Source organism: Mustela putorius, unplaced genomic scaffold (genome assembly GCF_011764305.1).
Source record: "Mustela putorius furo isolate JIRA1106 unplaced genomic scaffold, ASM1176430v1.1 tig00000695_pilon_pilon_pilon, whole genome shotgun sequence".
Lineage (NCBI taxonomy): Eukaryota > Metazoa > Chordata > Mammalia > Carnivora > Mustelidae > Mustela > Mustela putorius.
Window position 1 is genome coordinate 2,398,015 of NW_025421447.1, and position 18,499 is coordinate 2,416,513.

Below are 18,499 nucleotides of genomic sequence, written 5' to 3' on the forward strand. Positions count from 1 at the left end.
GGAGCCTTGTGTGGACCCATTTTATAAATAAAGCTTGTGGCGTATTTACCTGGCCACAGAGCAAGTGAAGTTAGATCTGAGTCTTCAAGCTCAGATTTAAAAAGGAATCATATAGGGACAGTCCGTTAAGCATCTACCTTCAGCGCAGGTCATGAGGTCCTGGGATCAAGTCCTGCACTGGGCTTCTTGCTCAGCAGGGAGTCTGCTTACCCATGTGCCTGCTGCTCCTCGTGCTTGTTCTCTCTCTGATAAATAAAACTCTTTAAAAAAAAAAAAAAAAAAAAAGAATCGTGGGAGGCCTGGGTGGCTCAGTGGGTTAAGCCGCTGCCTTCCACTCAGGTCATGATCTCAGGATCCAGGGATCGAGCCCCGCATCGGGCTCTCTGCTCGGCAGGGAGCCTGCTTCCCTCTCTCTCTCTCTCTGCCTGCCTCTCCATCTACTCGTGATCTCTCTCTGTCAAATAAATAAGATCTTTTAAAAAAAAAAAAAAAGAATCCTATAAATGTGTATGCCCTGGGGTATATTATATCACAGATGAATCACTCACTCTATGGGACCCTGGACAGATGTCTGAAGGTTTCCTTATTGTCAAATGCTCTTGCCGCCTCCCACCCCTTTAAGCAGCAGAAAAATTCCATTGACTGTGGGCGTGAAACTAAATTCCAGGTGTTCCCTTTCCAGCATGGCTGTGCAGCTTCCTCTGTGTGTTGCAGTCTCATTGGCTACCTGTGTGTGGCCAGGCTCAACCACATGGTCTTTGCTCTATAAAAGTTAGTCTGTGAGGCAGGGAAGGGTCGCATTCTCTGTAAGGGGCTGCGGAAACCGGTCTCTTTGCGGTCGGTTTGATTCTTGATACTTGGCACAAAATAGACCTTCGCTTTGTATCAGTCTTGCTCCTTTGACCATGGTCCCATTATTGGGGGACCAAACAATGGCTTACTGGGATTCCTCAGAAACTACAAGAATACCTTCTTATTTGTAGCTGCCAGAGCCTTCATCCTCTGAATTTTAAATCAGTCAATCAGCAATTAACTGGCTATGTCCCTGTTTAGAAGCAACTTCCTGGCTTGCTGGTTTTTGGTCTCACTCCTTTTTAGGTCACAGAATAAGGCTCTTATTGGGTCAGTACCAGTCCCAGAGATTAGCTAGGTCTAAATGAAGAAAAGTGAAAGGGTCTAGAATCATCCAGTCTGTGAGTGGAATGGCTCTCAAACCACCAACATTTGATGATGCAATATTCAAAAGAAGGTGACTAGCATGTCTTTTCTTATGAGGTGAAAATGAGACATAAATTAAACTGAAACATGGGGAATCAGGAAGTTTCTTTCTTCTCTTTTTAAAGCAGTCTGGTATTACCCGGGGGGAAATTTTTTTTCAAGAGATGGAGGAGTGGGAGACGGAGAGAGGGAGAATCTTAAGCAGGTTTCATGCACAGGATGGAGCAGATCTCACTACATGGAGATCATGAACCAAGCCAAAATCAAGAGTCAGATGCTCAACCGGCTAAACCACCCAGGTTTCCCTCTGGAAAGTCTTTTGTAAAGTGTGCCTCATTTGCTATGGTTGGCTGTTACTTTAAGTTTAATTAATGTCTAGCTCCCACCAAAGTTAAAGGTTTGTTGTTGTTGTTTAAGATTTTATTAGTTCATTTGAGAGAGATACAGAGAGCGAGCACAAGCAGGGGGAGGAGCAGATGGAGAGGGAGAAGCAGACTCTCCACTGAGCTGGCAGCCCGACATGGGGCTCGAATCCAGGACCTGGAGATCATCACCTGAGCTGAAGCAGATGCTTAGTGGGCTGAGCCAACCACGTGCCCCAAAGTTAAAGCTTTTAAGTCAGCAATCCCCAGACTGGTTCTGATACTTGTCAGGATATCCTTAGGTATAGGGGATGTCCTGAAAGTCTCAAAAAATAAATAAAACTAGACTAAATTGGAAAATAATAACCATCATGACAATCACTTCAGAAACATTTTCACTATTCTTTTTAGGAGAAATGGAATTTGAACCTTCAAAAGAGTTAAGAATCATTTCCTGACGTTTTTTCAGGGCCTAGCCCTAGGGCGTAAAGCAGAAAGATGAGAAAGAAAGAGCTTCCAGTTTGTCCGTGGCTACACTCCTTTATGAGTCTTTCCTAAGGACTTTTGCAATCTTCTGTCTTCTAGAATTCATTTCTACAGTATCTCTCTTACAGCATGTATGGCACTGTCCAAAGACTGTCTCCACCAAACTAAAAGTCTCACAAAGGTGGTAACTGAGATTGTCTTTCAACAGTGTCCACTGATGCACAGAAGTTTTTTGGTTTGTTTTTTTTTTAAAGATATTTATTTGACAGACAGAGATCACTAGTAGGCAGAAGGCAGGCAGAGAGGGAGGGAGAAGCAGGCTCCCTGCTGAGCAGAGCCCAATGAAGGGCTCAATCCCAGGACCCTGAGATCACAACCTGAGTCGTAGGCAGAGGCTCAACCCACTGAACCACACAGGCGCCCCGATGCACAGAAGTTTTAAATTTTGATTTAGCCTATTTATCAATTTCATCTTTTCTTGCCCATACTTTTGAGATCATAGCCAGGAAATTATTCCCAAATACAATGTTAAGAAGCTTTCCCCTGGTTTTCTTCTAAGAGTTTTATAGTTTTAATTCTTTTATTTTATTTTATTTATTTGTCAGAGAGCACAAGCAGGGGGAGCAGCAGGCAAAGGGAGAGGGAGATGCAGGCACCCCACTGAGCAGGGAGCCCGATGTGGGGCTTGATCCCAGACCCCGAGATCATGACCTGAGCTGAAGGCAGACATTTAACCCAATAAGCCACCTAGGTGCCCCGATGCACAGAAGTTTTCATTTTGATTTAATCCTATTTATCAATTTCATCTTTTCTTGCCCATATTTTTGAGATCATAGCCAGGAAATTATCCCCAAATATAGTGTTATGAAGCTTTCACCTGGTTTTCTTCTAAGAGTTTTATAGTTTTAATTCTTTTTAAAAAAAAGATTTATTGGGGCGCCTGGGTGGCTCAGTGGGTTAAGCCACTGCCTTCGGCTCAGGTCATGATCTCAGGGTCCTGGGATCGAGCCCCACATCGGGTTCTCTGCTCAGCAGGGAGCCTGCCTCCCCCTCTCTCTCTGCCTGCCTCTCTGCCTACTTGTGATCTATCGAATAAATAAAATCTTTAAAAAAAAAAAAAAAAAAAAAAAAAAAAGATTTATTTACTGATTTGAAAGAGAGCATGAGAGAGCAGGGGGAGGGGCAGAGGGAGAGGAAGAGAATCTCAAGCAGACTCCTCACTGACTGTGGAGCCTGACACAAGGCTCCATCCCAAGACCCTGAGATTGTGACATGAACTGAAATCAAGAATCAGATGCTTAACTGACTGAGCCACCCAAGTACCCCTAGTTTTAACTCTTATATTTAGCGTTCTTATCCAATTTTTTGAGATTTTATTTTTAAGTAATCTCTACACCTAATGTAGGGCTTAAACTCACAACCCCAAGATTGAGAGTCACATGCTCAACCAGCTGAGCCAAGCTGGTGCCCCTTGGATCTCTTGCTCATTTTGAGTTAAATTTTGTATATGGTATAATGTAAGAGTCCAGCTTCATTTTTCTGCATGTGGAGATCCAGTTTCCTCAACATTATTTGTTGGAAAGACTGTCTTTTCCTCAGTGAATGGACTGGTATTTCATGGAATTCATCGAATATATGTGTGAGGGTTTATTACTGGGTTCTCTGCTGTATCCCATTAGTCTATATATCTGTCTTTTTTTTTTTTTAAGATTTTATTTATTTACTTGACAGACAGAGATCACAAGTAGGCAGAGAGAGAGGGGGAAGCAGACTCCCTGCGGAGCAGAGAGCCCGATGCGGGGCTCGATCCCAGGCCGAAGGCAGAGGCTTTAACCCACTGAGCCACCCAGGTGCCCCTTTATCTGTCTTGATGACAGTACCACACTGTTTGGTTTACTGTAGATTTGTAGCAAGATTTGAAGTCAGGAAATTTAAGACCCCCAACTTTATTCCTTTTTAAGTGTTTTGATAAAAGTATCTTTTAGAAACTTGTTTGTGGTGGCATTTTTTCCTTTCGTCTAGAAATCTAGGTTAGTAGTTCCTTTCTCTTTTTTTAAGATTTTACTTATTTATTTGACAGAGAGAGAGACAGTGAGAGAGGGAACACAAGCTGGGGAGAGGGAGTGGGAGAAGCAGGCTTCCCCCTTAACAGGGAACCCAATGTGGGGCTGGATTCCAGGACCCTGGGATTGTGACCTGGGCTGAAGGCAGGCACTTAACAACTGAGCCACCCAAGCACCCCAACAGTTGTTTTCTTTTGGACTTTAAAGATGTTATTTCATTGTCACTGACCTCTGCTGTTTTTGTTAGAAGTCCCTGTGTGTCATACTGTTTCTTTGAAGATAATATGGTTTTGTTTTGGTTTGGTTTTTTATTTTTTTATTTTTTTTTTACTTATTTTAAGATGTTCAGCAATGTCTTTGATGTTCATTAGTGTTAGGAGGATATACCTTGGCATGATTTTATTTGTATCTATCTTCCTCGGGTTTGGTGAGGTTCTTGAATCCGTGGTTTGGTATCTTTCATTAATTCTCAAAAATTCTCAGCCATTATCTCTGTGAATATTGCTTTTGCTCAACAATATCTTTTCTCTCCTTGGACTCCAGATATGCTATTTATTTAAGCAAGTCCTCATGCTTCAGAATTTTTATTTTCCATTCTTTTTGATCTCTGCACTTGAGCTGGACTATTTTCTATTGACCTGTTTTCCAGTTCACTGATCCTATGCTCTCTGTGTCCAGTTGCTGTTGCACTCTTACACTGGATTCTTCATTTAAGATTTTTTTTTTTTTTTTCAGTTCTAAAATGTCCATCTGGGTGCCTGGGTGGCTCAGTGAGTTAAGCCGCTGCCTTCGGCTCAGGTCATGATCTCAGGGTCCTGGAATCGAGTCCCACATCGGGCTCTCTGCTCAGCAGGGGGCCTGCTTCCCTTCCTCTCTATCTGCCTGCCTCTGTCTACTTGTGTTCTCTGTCTGTCAAATAAATAAATAAAATCTTTAAAAAAATAAAAAATAAAATTTCCATCTGACTTTTTTTTTTATCAATTCCAATTCTCTGTTTAAATTCTCTGTATTTTCTTCTAGATCTCCATTATTTTCACTGTTTTCCTTAACATGTTAGTCACAGTTACTGTTACATTCTTGTATGATGACTCTAATATCTGGACCATTTGTGAGTTTTCTTCTGTCAGTCTTTTTGTTTTGGTCATGTTTCTTTTTTCTGTGCAAAAAGACTAATTTTTTATTGTCTTCTAGAAATGATGAATAATTCTAGAGGCTCCATATCATGTTCTTTTCCACCAGAAAAGAACATGTTCGCCCTTTTTCCTTTCAGGCAGTCATCACCACAATCCAGTCAGGAATTAGGCTTTATGAGGTTTGGGTTGCGTTTCAGTCTGTTCGCTCCTATTTTTCAGGCATTTCCTCACAATCTTCTGATTGAACACTGGGCAGGTATTCATCTCCTTAGCACGGAAATACTGAAGAAGATTAAGCTAGATCTCCAGGTTCCTGCTCCATGCAGCTCAGAATGTGGCAGATATCTTGAGGAGGAGTCCAGTTGAGGTTCTTGTCCTTCCTCTGCCTGTGCAGGTCTTTGTTTCCTAACCAATAATGTCAAACTGGGAGATTTACTATGCCATTTAGAAGCTTGTAGTCTGGCTCTCCAGCCTCCTGTACATTCCTAGAGTTCATCAAATGTTCCATGAATAAACTGGCCACCTAAGTTTTCAGCGTGTCACTCCAGCTTTGAATGACCACCAAAAACTGATGAGTTCTTTTCCCCAAGTGGAGGCATTCTGCATGGGTTAAGCTTCAGCCTCAGCCTGTGCTCAGCTTAACTCAGAAAGATTCTTCCATCACTGGAATTTTACTTCACTTAGACCTCATTCCTTCCACAGCCCTTTGGTGCTTTTTTTAAAAATAAGGTTTTTGTAATTTATCTAGATTGTTCTTGCAGTAGAAGGACTGACCTGCCAAGTCTTTCAGCTTACCAGGTGCATTCATATAGATGCTGTAATAGATAACCACAAACTTAGTAGCTTAAAACAACAGGAATTTAGGGGCGCCTGGGTGGCTCAGTGGGTTAAAGCCTCTGCCTTTGGCTTAGGTCATGATCTCAGGGTCCTGGGATCGAGCCCCACATTGGGCTCTCTGCTCAGCAGGGAGCCTGCTTCCTCCTCTCTCTCTGCCTGCCTCTCTGCCTACTTGTGATCTATCAAATAAATAAATAAAATCTTTAAAAAAAAAAAAGTGCCTTGTGAAATTGACGTGGATACTTCTACTTCCACTTCAAGTAAAATGCTACAAGCCTTTTACTTAACCTGGACTACATGATTATCTGTACTTACTTTCTTCCACAATGGGAAGAGACCCTGTTTTTCTCAAGGACTTAGAGAGTTATAGAATTAAAGTATCCCAAGATTATTCATGTATTTTAATCCCACATTATACATTAGTCTCTGGATAAAAGTATTACTAATACCACCAACAATATAATTTCTAAAAACAAAACATTTTTTGTATTTGTTCTTCCCATTCTCCCGCCTCATTTTAATAGATGTGCTGTATCCACATGGTCAGATCATAGAGTCATTAACACCATACTCTTTTTCTTCTAATTCCCATTTATTCTACAAGTAATTTATATTTAATATATAATACATATATATGGCTTAAACCAACTCTCCTTGTATTGATGTTGCTATGGTCATTTTGTTTGTCTAAAGCTTTTTTCTAGATCCTTCCAGGAGGGCTAATGGAATCTATATTCTCTCACTTTTGAAGTGAAAGACAATGGCAACAGTTGTCTGTACCGTTCAAACTTCCAAGTCAGTTTTCCTGGATATAAAATCCTTGGCCCACAGTTTATTTGAGTATATTTGAGTTAATACTGCTCTGTTTTCTACTGACTTAGATCATTCTTGTCAAACAGTCTAATCACAAAATGATTTTCCCCTTTTAGAGGACATGTGCTCCTTTTGGTTAAGAGGACAAGATGAGTTTTTTCCTTAAAGTCCAGTGATTTCACTAGAACATTCTAAGAACATTCTGAGTCAATGTTCTTTTATATGTGGTTTGTTGTTTCACAGTGTAGGGTTTTAAAAATATTTCTTCCCTTGTGGCGTCTGGGTGGCTCAGTGGGTTAAGCCTCTGCCTTTGACTCAGGTCATGATCCCAGGGTTCTGGAATAAAGCCTTGCATCAGGCTCTCTGCTCAGCGGGGAGTCTGCTTCCCCCCCTCTCTCTGCCTACCTCTCTGCCTACTTGTGATCTCTGTCAAATAAATACATAAAATCTTTTTAAAAAATATTTCTTCCCTTTATTTACAGCTGTTAGTATTTATTTTCTTCCCCTGCTTTGATTTTCTTCTTTAGGTCTATTATCTCTGTGTTAGAGCTCCTGATCCTCTTTACCTATCTTTAGTATCTGTGTCTCTTGAATCCTGAATATCTTTTCATTTATTTTCAACCTAAAAATTCTTTTGATGTTCTGTTTCTTTTGAGACATTATCTGTTGTATTTATTCAATCTTATATTCCTTCTAGTTTATAGTCTTCATTTCTGAGATTTGTCCTTTTATTTCCAATTTTTCCCGAGTTTAATCACCTCATAGTTGTATTGTTTTTCAAATTCTGACTTAAGTTTTTCTTTTATTTCTTACATCATTTCCTCAGTTGTTAAGCATCTGCCTTCAGTTTTCCTGTCTCAAGGGACCCCTTGAAAAAAGCCACTTTTTTTCCTTTGCTCCTTTTCCAGCTTCTATTCTTGCTAGGACCTATACCACCCTCTGACCCCACCCCACCCCCACATGCCTTAATGTATGCCCTGCTTGAAAAGGTCAAGGAGAGAGGGGCAGAGAGAGAGGGAGAAAGAGAATCCCAAGCAAATTCTGGAAACAGATGCCAAAAAAAAATAGAGTGGGATGCTTAACCCACTGAGCCACCCAGGCACCCCATAAATTGCTGCAGTAAATTCTTAAACTTTTGTTGTTACATAGTGATGCTTTTGTTTTTGTAAACTGAGTCAAAAGATACATACCTTTATTACTTCTTTATGGATGTCATACAGATAGTACATTAATCCCAGATGCACAACTCAGTTAAGATGTATATAGCTATATATCCATGTAACCGCTATTGAGATCAAATTATTAGATTTTCCCCCAAAACCTCCCTTATACCCCTTCCAAGTCAATAATCCTCCATCAAGAGGAAACCGCTGTCCTGATGTCTATCAATATAGATTTGTCCATCTGCTCTTGAACTTCAGATGAACAAATGATGCTGTACTCTTTTGTGCCTGGCTTTTGCTCAGCCATATGTCTTTGAGATTCATCTATGTAGTTGTGTGAGAGTAAGAATATTTTTCCTCTGTGGTATTCGTTGTATAATTGGAGTGCATATTTAAATTTGTTCTTGTATCTTTTATTATAATAAAATACACATAACGTAAAACTTACCATATTAGCCAGAAGTTTTTCATTAAGTAATGAACAAATAATTACCACTCCCCATTCCTCTCAGGCCCTGGTAACTTCTATTCTACTTTCTTTCTCTCCTATGAATTTACCTATTCTAGATACCTCATACATAGTAAGAGGCACCATACAACATTTGTGATTTTCTGTCTGGCTTATTTTACTTAGGACAGTGTTTTCAGGGTTCATCCATGTTGTAGCATTTGTCAGAATTTCATCACTTACAGGTTTTTTAATTAATTTATTTATTGTTAAGATTTTATTTATTTATTTGAGAGAGAATGAGAGAGACAGCTTGAGAGCGGGGAGGGGCAGAGGGTGAAGCAGGCTCCCCACTGAGCAAGGAGCCTGATTTGGGACTCAATCCTGGGATCATGGCCTGAGCCAAAGGCAGACACTTAACCGACTGAGCTACCCCAGCACCCAGAATTTCATTACTTGTTAAGGCTGAATAATATTCCTTGGTATGAATGGGCCACATTTTGTTTACTCATTCATCTGTTGACTATTATTTGGGTTATTTCCATGTGTTGGCTATTGTGACCAAGCACATTTTTTATTTTAATTAAGTTAAAATTAAATTTTAATTTTCAAAAGGATTGTGTTACAGACTGAATTGTGACCACCCCTCCACCAAAATTCACATGTTTAAGCCCTAATTGCCAGTGTAGGAGTATCTAGAGATAGGGCACTTAAGAAGGTAGTTAAGGTTAAAGGAGGTAGTGTGAGTGGGGCCCTAATCCCATAGGATTGGTGTGTCTCTTTATGTGTAGGGGAAGAGACACCATGAGATGTTACACATTTTCTCTCTCTCCCCCACATGCACGGAGGAAAGGCCATGTAAAGACATAGCAAAAAGAGAGCCATCTGAAAGCCAGGAATAGGGGTGTTGCCAGAAACCACCTTTGCTGGTGGCACCTTAGCTTTAGACTTCTAGCCTGCAGACGGGGCGCCTGGGTGGCTCAGTGGGTTAAGCCTCTGCTTTCAGCTCAGGTCATGATCTCGGGGTCCTGGGATCAAGCCCTGCATCGGGCTCCCTGCTCAGCAGGGAGCCTGCTTCCCCAGCCCCCCGCCCGCCTCTCTGCCTATTTGTGATCTCTGTCTGTCAAATAAATGAAATCTTTAGTATATGTGCTGCCGAAGTGAGCACTAAAATCTTTAAAAAAGTAAAGTCACAAGGATTGTCATAAACTAGAGGAAGTGCAGTCCTCTGCCCCAGGTCATCAGTAAGCAGGAGGTAGAAAGGAGGAAGGCAAGGACCTCTTACAAAGTGCTTGAGGGAGAGGCCACTGGCTTTTTAAGGGTTCACCACTAAGTGCTCATTTTAAAAGGTGCCCTGGGGAAGTCTGGGTGGCTCAGTCAGTTAAGCACCCAAATCTTGATCCTGGCTTAGCTTATGATCTTGGGGTCGTGAGATCGAGCCCCACAGCCCTGCACTGGGCTCTGCGCTGGGCACAGAGCATGCTTAAGATTCTCTCAGGGTGCCTCAGTGTTTCACAGTCATTGAGCCTTTGGCTCAGGTCATGATCCTAGGGTTCTGGGATCAGGCCCTGTATCTGGCTCCCTGCTTGGCAGGAAGCCGCCTTCTCCCTCCCCTACTCTCTCTGCTTGTATTCCCTCTCTCACTGTGTCTCTCTGTGTCAAATAAGTAAATCTTTTTTTTTTAAAGATTTTTATTTATTTATTTGGCAGAGAGAGAGATCACAAGTAGATAGAGCAGCAGGCAGAGAGAGAGAGGGGGAAGCAGGTTCCCCGCTGAGCAGAGAGCCTGATGCAGGGCTTGATCCCAAGACCCTGAGATCATGACCCGAGCCGAAGGCAGAAGCTTAACTCACTGAGCCACCCAAGCACCCCATCAAATAAGTAAATACAATCTTAAAAAAAAAAATTCTCTTTCACTCTTCCTCTGCTCCTCCCCAGTCCCTTTCTAAAAATATATGTTTGTGTGTGTATATATATATATACACATATATGTGTGTGTATATATGTGTATATATTGTGTGTGTGCACATATACACACAATATGTATACATATATGTGTGTACACATGTATATATTATGTGTGTATACATACATATATATACACATATGTATGTGTGTGTATATAAAATGTGTGTGAGTAAATAAATACATACCGACATACATACATAAAAGGTGCCCCAGAAAAAGCACAGGGGAACTTCAGGTGGAATCCTAAACTCAGGTCCTTATCTAAACGTCCAGACTCCAGGTGTGAACAGAATTGTTATATTGTGAAATGCCAAGGCAGCAAGTCAAAATGGCTGTTTTCTCATTACACTTCCATCTAGCCTTTAAGCATTTATTGAACTGCATACTCCCAGTTTCTAGAAGGGTAAAGGAAGTCTCATGCTCAACCTCCACACCCCTCCCAGTCCAATAAACACTGTCTGATTATGGGTATTCAGATTTTTACCTAATCCCTCCTAAATCAAACAAAAACAGATGGAAGATGAGAAGAGTAATTCTCACATGCTTCCTGCCGAAATTAAACTTGAGATTCATTGTCAATACATTGAGTTAATAGAGCAGATTAAAATTTTATATCTCTAAGCAAAGTTCACTGGGACTTGAGGCAAGAAGAGTATAAGAAAAGTTTAGACTTTTTTTAAAAAGATTTTATTTATTTTACTTATTTGACAGACAGAGATCACAGGTAGGCAGGGAGGCAGGCAGAGAGAGAGGAAGCGAGGCAGGCTCCTTGCTGAGCAGAGAGCCCGATGCTGGGCTTCATTCTAGGACCCTGGGATCATGACCTGAGCCGAAGGCAGAGGCTTTAACCCACTGAGCCACCCAGGCACCCCAAAGTTTAGACTTTTTAAACATATTTGCAAAAACAATAAAATATTAGCAGATTGAATCCAACACTGCATTAAATAATAAAACATGACCATGTAGGGTTTATCTCAAGATTTCAAGGTTAATTCACCATTAGGAAATTTATCAATGTAACTCACCAGATTAAAGAAGAGAGAATATGTAATTATTTCAATGGAAGCAGGAAGAGAATTTGATATTTAATAGCCATCCATGAAAAGAATATAAAAAGCTCTTACTGAAGAAGGAAGAGAGGGGGATTTCTTTAACCTGGAAAAGGATATCCACCGAAAATCCTGCAATAGGTATTAGTTGGTGATAAAACTTAGATGTTGTTGCATAATCTCATTAAAATAAAGAACAAGGGGCGCCTGGGTGGCTCAGTGGATTAAGCCTCTGCCTTCGGCTCAGGTCATGATCTCGGGGTCCTGGGATCAAGCCCTGCATCGGGCTCTCTGCTCAACAGGGACCCTGCTTCCCACTCTCTTTCTGCCTGCTGCTGTGCCTACTTGTGATCTCTCTCTCTGTCACATAAATAAATAAAATCTTTTTAAAAATAAAAATTAAAAAAGAAAAGAACAAGATGAAGAAGACCCATTATCACTGCATCTGATGGACTGGCAATCCTTGCCTTGATATAAGATGGACAGAAGGGAGGGAGGGAAAAAAAAATGAGACATAGGAAATGAGAAAGAGGAAGAAAAAATTGTGACTAGGCAATATGATTGCCCATATAAAAAATCCAAAAAACTAAATGGACATGCTATTAAAACATAATTGAAATATAGAATGCTGTTTCAGATGAGTATAAAAATAATGAGAAATAGAATTATGTGAAATCATGCATTGAGTCTAGATTAAAATTAAAACCATGAATCTAGACAAAATTGTGTAATGAGAGGTGTAGAATAGAGAGAAAAGTTTTGGGGGGGGCACCTGGGTGGCTCAGTGGGTTAAGCCTCTGCCTTAGGCTCAGGTCATGATCTCAGGGTCCTGGAATTGAGCCCTGCATCGGCCTCTCTGCTCAACAGGGAGCCTGCTTTCCTCTCTCTCTCTCTCTGCCTGTCTCTCTGCCTACTTGTGATCCCTCTCTGTCAAATAAATAAATAAAATATTTTTTAAAAATAAATAAATAAAATTCAAAGTTTTTTTTAAAGTTTTTTTCCCCAGTATATAAGTCAGTTCATTACCTTTCATTAAAAGTTAAAGGTTAAAAAAAAAAAGGTAAAGGTAAAAGTATCCTTACTCTAAATCCCTGCTACCAATAGCTGTAATAGTCTTTCCCATATTTTGTCTGCCCAACAGGGTGGAGTGTGACATCTCACCCTTAAGTTTATTTCCTGGACTATCTATGAATACAAGCATCTTTTCATATTTCTTAGAGAATTTTCTCCTCTCTGCATTGTCTCTTTATGTTGTCTGTCAATTCTTCTATTAGATTGCACGTCTTTTCCTTAACAATTTATAAAAGCTTTTCAAGAATGTGAAGATTAATCTGTTGTCTGTCTTCCTGGGTATTTAATCTTCCTTTAGGATCATTTTATCCAATTAAAAAAAAAAAAAAAACAGGGATGCCTGGGTGGCTCAGTTGGTTGAGCGCTGCCTTCTGCTCGGGTCATGATCCCAGCGTCTTGGGATCAAGTCCCACATCGGGCTCCTTGCTCGGCGGGGAGCCTGCTTCTCCCTCTGCCTCTGCCTGCCATTCTGTCTGCCTGTGCTTGCTCTCCCTCTCTCTCTCTCTGATAAATAAATAAAATCTTAAAAAAAAAAAAACCAAAGTGGGGTCGCTTGAGTGGCTCAGTCGGTTAAGCGTGTGACTCTTGGTTTCTGCTCAGGTGATCTCAGGGTCGTGGGATCGAGCCCCATTTTGAGCTTGAGATGCTCTCTCTCACCCCATTTGTGCTCTCTCTCTAAAATAAATAAATAAAATCTTTTGGAAAAAAACCCATCAAACTGTATGGGGATTCTGATTGAAATACATTAAATATACATATATTTAATATAATATATAAAATATATGTAAGTTTTGGGAGAATTATTATATTTTTACAATAATAAATACATTCCTAAAACATAATTCAAATCACAAAGGAAATGACTAATCAATTTGATAACACCAAAATATTTTTTAAAATGATATGGTCCAAGATACCATTACAAAGTAAAACTATGCCACATCCAGTGGGGAGGCTCAGTCAGTTAAGCATCCAACTGTTGATTTCGGCTCAGGTCATGATCTCAGGATTGTGAGATGGAGTGGCGGAGCCTGCTTAAGATTCTCTCTCTCCCTCTGTCCCTCCTCCCTCTTCTCTCCCTCCCTCAAATAAATAAAATTACAATTAACAGAGAAATACATCATCTCTAATGGACTAAAGTTCAGAACACTTTTACATATCTGTGAGAAAAACAACCAATCCTAAGAAAATGAGCACATTTTAATATAAACAACAATGTATAGGGAAGAAATCCACACAATCAATAAAATTGATAAGGTGCTTACTTCACTAATAAACACAAAATGCAAATTAAAACATTGAAATACATTTTTTCACCAATGATATGATCAAAAATTAGTTATTTGGCAATATCAACTACTGGGGAAGATTTGGTGAAAGAAACTTTTAAAGACTGCTGATGGGAGTATACATTGAAACAGGCACTTTGAAAATGACTTTACAGCATCTAATAAATATGAAAAATACACCTGAATGACCCAGTGAATCTATGAGCGAGAGACACCCACATGTATGCTTAAGAAAACCTATATAAGAATATTCATTTGAGTAGTATTTGCAAGGGCAAAAAATCAGAAACAGTCTAAGTGCCCATCAAAAGGGGAATTAATTTTTTTAATGCAATATATTATTATAAAATGTATTACAATACAAGGAAGCTAAAAAGAAAAAAAGTAACACATTGTATAAAAAAGGCAAACTTCAGAATGATATAAATGATATGATACCATTCCTAATAATTCAAACGCACAAAGTAACACATATCAATATAAGGTTAATAGACTCATGATGGTGATTGAAAGTGAGTTTTATGTAATCTTACTTAGGGAAGATTTAAGGAACCTCTAAAACATTTCCTAACAAAAAATCAAGAAAATCTGCTTCCGGAAATGCAATTAACACAGGAAGTATGCTTTAAGCTGGTGTGAGGGAAATAACTTGGTCCCTGGAGAGGCAGATGAGGTTAGGAGAAGTTATAATGGAATTCTAGCTTTATAATTTTTTTTTCAAGAATAGATACAGGTATGCCTGGGTGGTTTAGTCAGTTAGGTGTCTGCCTTCAGCTCAGGTCAGATCCTGGGGTCCTGAGATCAAGCCCTGCGTCAGAGCCCTGAATTAGGCTCCCTGTTGAGCAGGGAGTCTGCTTCTCCCTCTCCCTTGGCTCCTCCGTCCCCCAACTTGTTCTGTTGATTTTTAATGTATTCATGAGACTTTTGGTTTTAGGACAGTAAAGTATAGATGTCTTCACACACTGTCATCTTGAAAAATCTTAGAATTTGGAGGCTTTGGGTACCTTGAAAGGCTGGGCTGAGATGTGGATGCTGAAAATTCAGATTTAGATAGAAACACGATCCCCAGGAGTAACTAGATGTTTGAGGAATTCCTCCAACATAAAGGAGAAAGAAATCCTCCTCTTTAATCAAACAGAAAAAGTTCTCTCACCACTCCCAGGCATATACCCAAGAGAAATGAGAACATATATCACAGGAAAACTGGTACACACATATTCATAGTACCACCAAAAATGGAAACAACCCATATGTCCATCAACTGAGGAATAGATAAACCAAATGTGGTATGGCCATAAATGAATTATTATTTGGCCATGAAATGGAATGAAGTACTGATACATGCTACAATGTGGGTAGACTTTGAAAATATTTGAATATTTGAATATTCACTTATTTCACTAAGTGAAATAAGCCAGACACAAAAAGCCACATATTGTATCATTCCATTTATAGAAAATGTCCAAAAAAAGCAAATCCATAGACTAGTGGTTGCCCAGGGCTGGGGGTGGAGAATGGAATGGGGCCACTAATGAATACTAGGGTTGATTGGGGGGGGGTGAGATTATGAAGATATTCTAAAATTAGATTGTGTTGATGTTTGCATAACTGAATATTCTAAGAACCACTGAACTGCACCCTTTAAGTGGGAGAGTTTTATGGTATGTGAACCATATCTCAATAATGCTGTTTGGGTTTTGTTTTTGTTTTTGTTTTAATAAAGCTGTTTTAAAAGTGATTTGGGGTGCCTGGGGCACTCAGTCAGTTAAGCTTTGGACTATCGGCTATTGGCTCAGGTCCTGATCTCCACGGTTGTGAAATCAAGCCTCACGTTGGGCCCTGCCCTGGGCAGGGAGCTTGCTGGGGGGTCTCTCTCTCCTTCTGCCCTTCCTTTCCCTTCTAAAAATAAACAAGTAAATAAAAGTGATCTGAGAGGAAGCAAAGATCGTGGAGGGCAAAGGAGAGAACTTCAGCCCTCTTTCCTTCACGTTTGGAACACACCCTTCAAAAATCCTACATCAGTGAACTTGTTTCTGCACCAAGTCTTTCTGCACTTAGTCTTTTTTGATGCCTTACTATTTTCATTGTAAGACCATTTATGATCTAATTGCCAGGCTTTGTTTTTAATGACTGTTCTCCTCTATATCACCTCTGTTTTAGGGTCCTTGCCTGGAGATAAAACTCTTCAAGAAGGGTGCCTGGGTGGCTTAGTGGGTTAAGCCGCTGCCTTCAGCTCAGGTCATGATCTCAGGGTCCTGGGATCGAGTCCCGCATCGGGCTCTCTGCTCAGCAGGGAGCCTGCTTCCTCCCCTCTCTCTCTCTCTCTCCTGCCTCTCTGCCTACTTGTGATGTCTCTCTGTCAAATAAATAAATAAAATCTTTTTAAATAAATAAATAAATTTTTTAAAAATCTTAAAAAAAAAAAAACTCTTCAAGGAGATAAAACTCTTCAAACTTTATGAAATAGTCCCTCTTCAGGTCCACGTGGGCCTAAAACTGAGTTTTAGAAAGTATATAAGCAGTACCTGTTTACCATAAGTAACAACAACCACAATAATAAAATGCTATATACAAAGTGTATGCAAATAAATATACAAAGTAAATACCATCAGGAAGCCTGGGTGGGTCAGTCAGTTAAGCGTCTGCCTTCAGCTCAGGTCATGATCCCAGGTTCCTGGGACTGAGCCCCACGTCTCGCTCCTTGCTCAGCGGGGAGACTGCTTCTGTCCGTCTGCAGCTCACCCTGCTCATGCTATCTCTATCTGACAAATAAATAAAAAATTTAAAAAAAAAAGGGTAAATACTATCTAATTTCACTCTTTTCGCAAGTAAACTCCTTTACATTTTGTCATGTTTTTCCAGACAGTTTTTATCCACAGGCAAACAAAGAGGGTTTTTTATTCTTTTGAAAATAGAATCATGTTACACATACAGTTTGGCGGTTGGCAGCCTGTTTTTTGCTCAAATATCTTGACTGTCCTGTGCCAGTATGTGTGGTCTGCTTTCTTTATTTTATGAAGCACAGACACATCCCAAAGTATTTAACTATTCTCTAATAAAATGTCTACTGTTTTGGGGGCGCCTGGGAGGCCCAGTCAGGTAAGTGTCTGCTTTAGCTCAGGTCATGATCCCAGGGTCCCAGATTCGAGTCCTGCATCGGGCTCCCCGCTCAGTGGGAGTCTGCTTCTCCCTCTCCTGCTCCCCCTACTTGTGCTCTCTCCCTCATTCACTCTCTCAAATAAATAAATAAAATCTTTTTTAAAAAAAGTAATGTCTACTGTTTTGTTATTATAAATAATGCTGCACTGGACAGCTATTTTTGTCCTTTTATTCATTTGTTCAAGTATTACCATAAAATTGCATTTGGGGTCTAAAACTTGACATCTAACATTTAAGAAAGATACAGCATTGCCCTCCAAAAAACATTATTTGAGCTTTGCATAATATATAAGATTGTTGAATCACTATGTTGTACACTTGAGACTAAGGTACCATCCTGTGTTAACTATACTTCAGTAAAAATAATTTAATTTAGGGACACCTGGGTTGGTTAAGCATCTGCCTTTGACTCCTGTCGTGATCCCAGACTCCTGGGATCGAGACCCACATCAAGTTCCCTGCTCAACAGGGAGTCTGCTTCTCCCTCTGCCCTCCACCCGGCTCTTATGCTCTCTCTCTCTCTCTCTCAAATAAATAAATAAAATATTTTTTTAAAAATTAAAAAAATAAAAATATAATTTAATTTAATTTGATTTTTTAAGGCATTTCATTGAACCCTCCCGTTAACAATGCATGAGTGTCATTCTCTCACACCTCTCCAAATACAGGATATTACCAACCTTTCTAACTTTTTTTTTCCTAACTTTTTTTTTTTTCAGACTAATAGGGCAAAAAGGTTTTGGGGACCTAGCTTGTGAGGCATAGTTGTGCTAATCTCCTCCCAATTGCATGTTTAGTGATGGTTCATTGGTAGCTTGAAATCAGTGGTGTTTACGCCACAAAATTGTCAAAGATTTCAAATTAAACACACACACGAAGTAAGAAAGGAAATAGGAGTAGTACTGTTCTTGCTTTTTTTTAATTGATGTCATTTTTTAAAAGATTTTATTTATTTGTTTGAGAGTGTGTGAGCAAGAAAGAGAGCACGCACATGCGCATGAGCAGCGGGGGGGGGGGGACAGGGAGAGAGGGAGAAGGACACTACATGCTGAGCTGGGACTCTGAAGTAGGATTTGATCCGACTCCATCCCAGGCCTCCAGGATCATGATCTGAGCTTAAGGCAGGTGCTTAACTGACTGAGCCATCCAGGTGTCCCTGGTCTCATTTTTAATTAAACTTCTTATTTGGAGATAATTATAGATTCACATGCAGTTTTAAGAAAAAACAAAATACTGAAAGATCCCAGTTTCTACCCAGTTTCTCCTGATGGTAGTATCTTGCAAACTGTAGTACAGTGTTACAACAAGGAAATCATTGGTACAGTCAAGATACACAGCATTTATGTCACCACCAGTTTCCCCCGTGTTGCTGGTTTATAGCCACATCCACTTTCCTCCCACCCTCAGCCCCACCTGAACTCCTGGTAATTCCATGTCTAT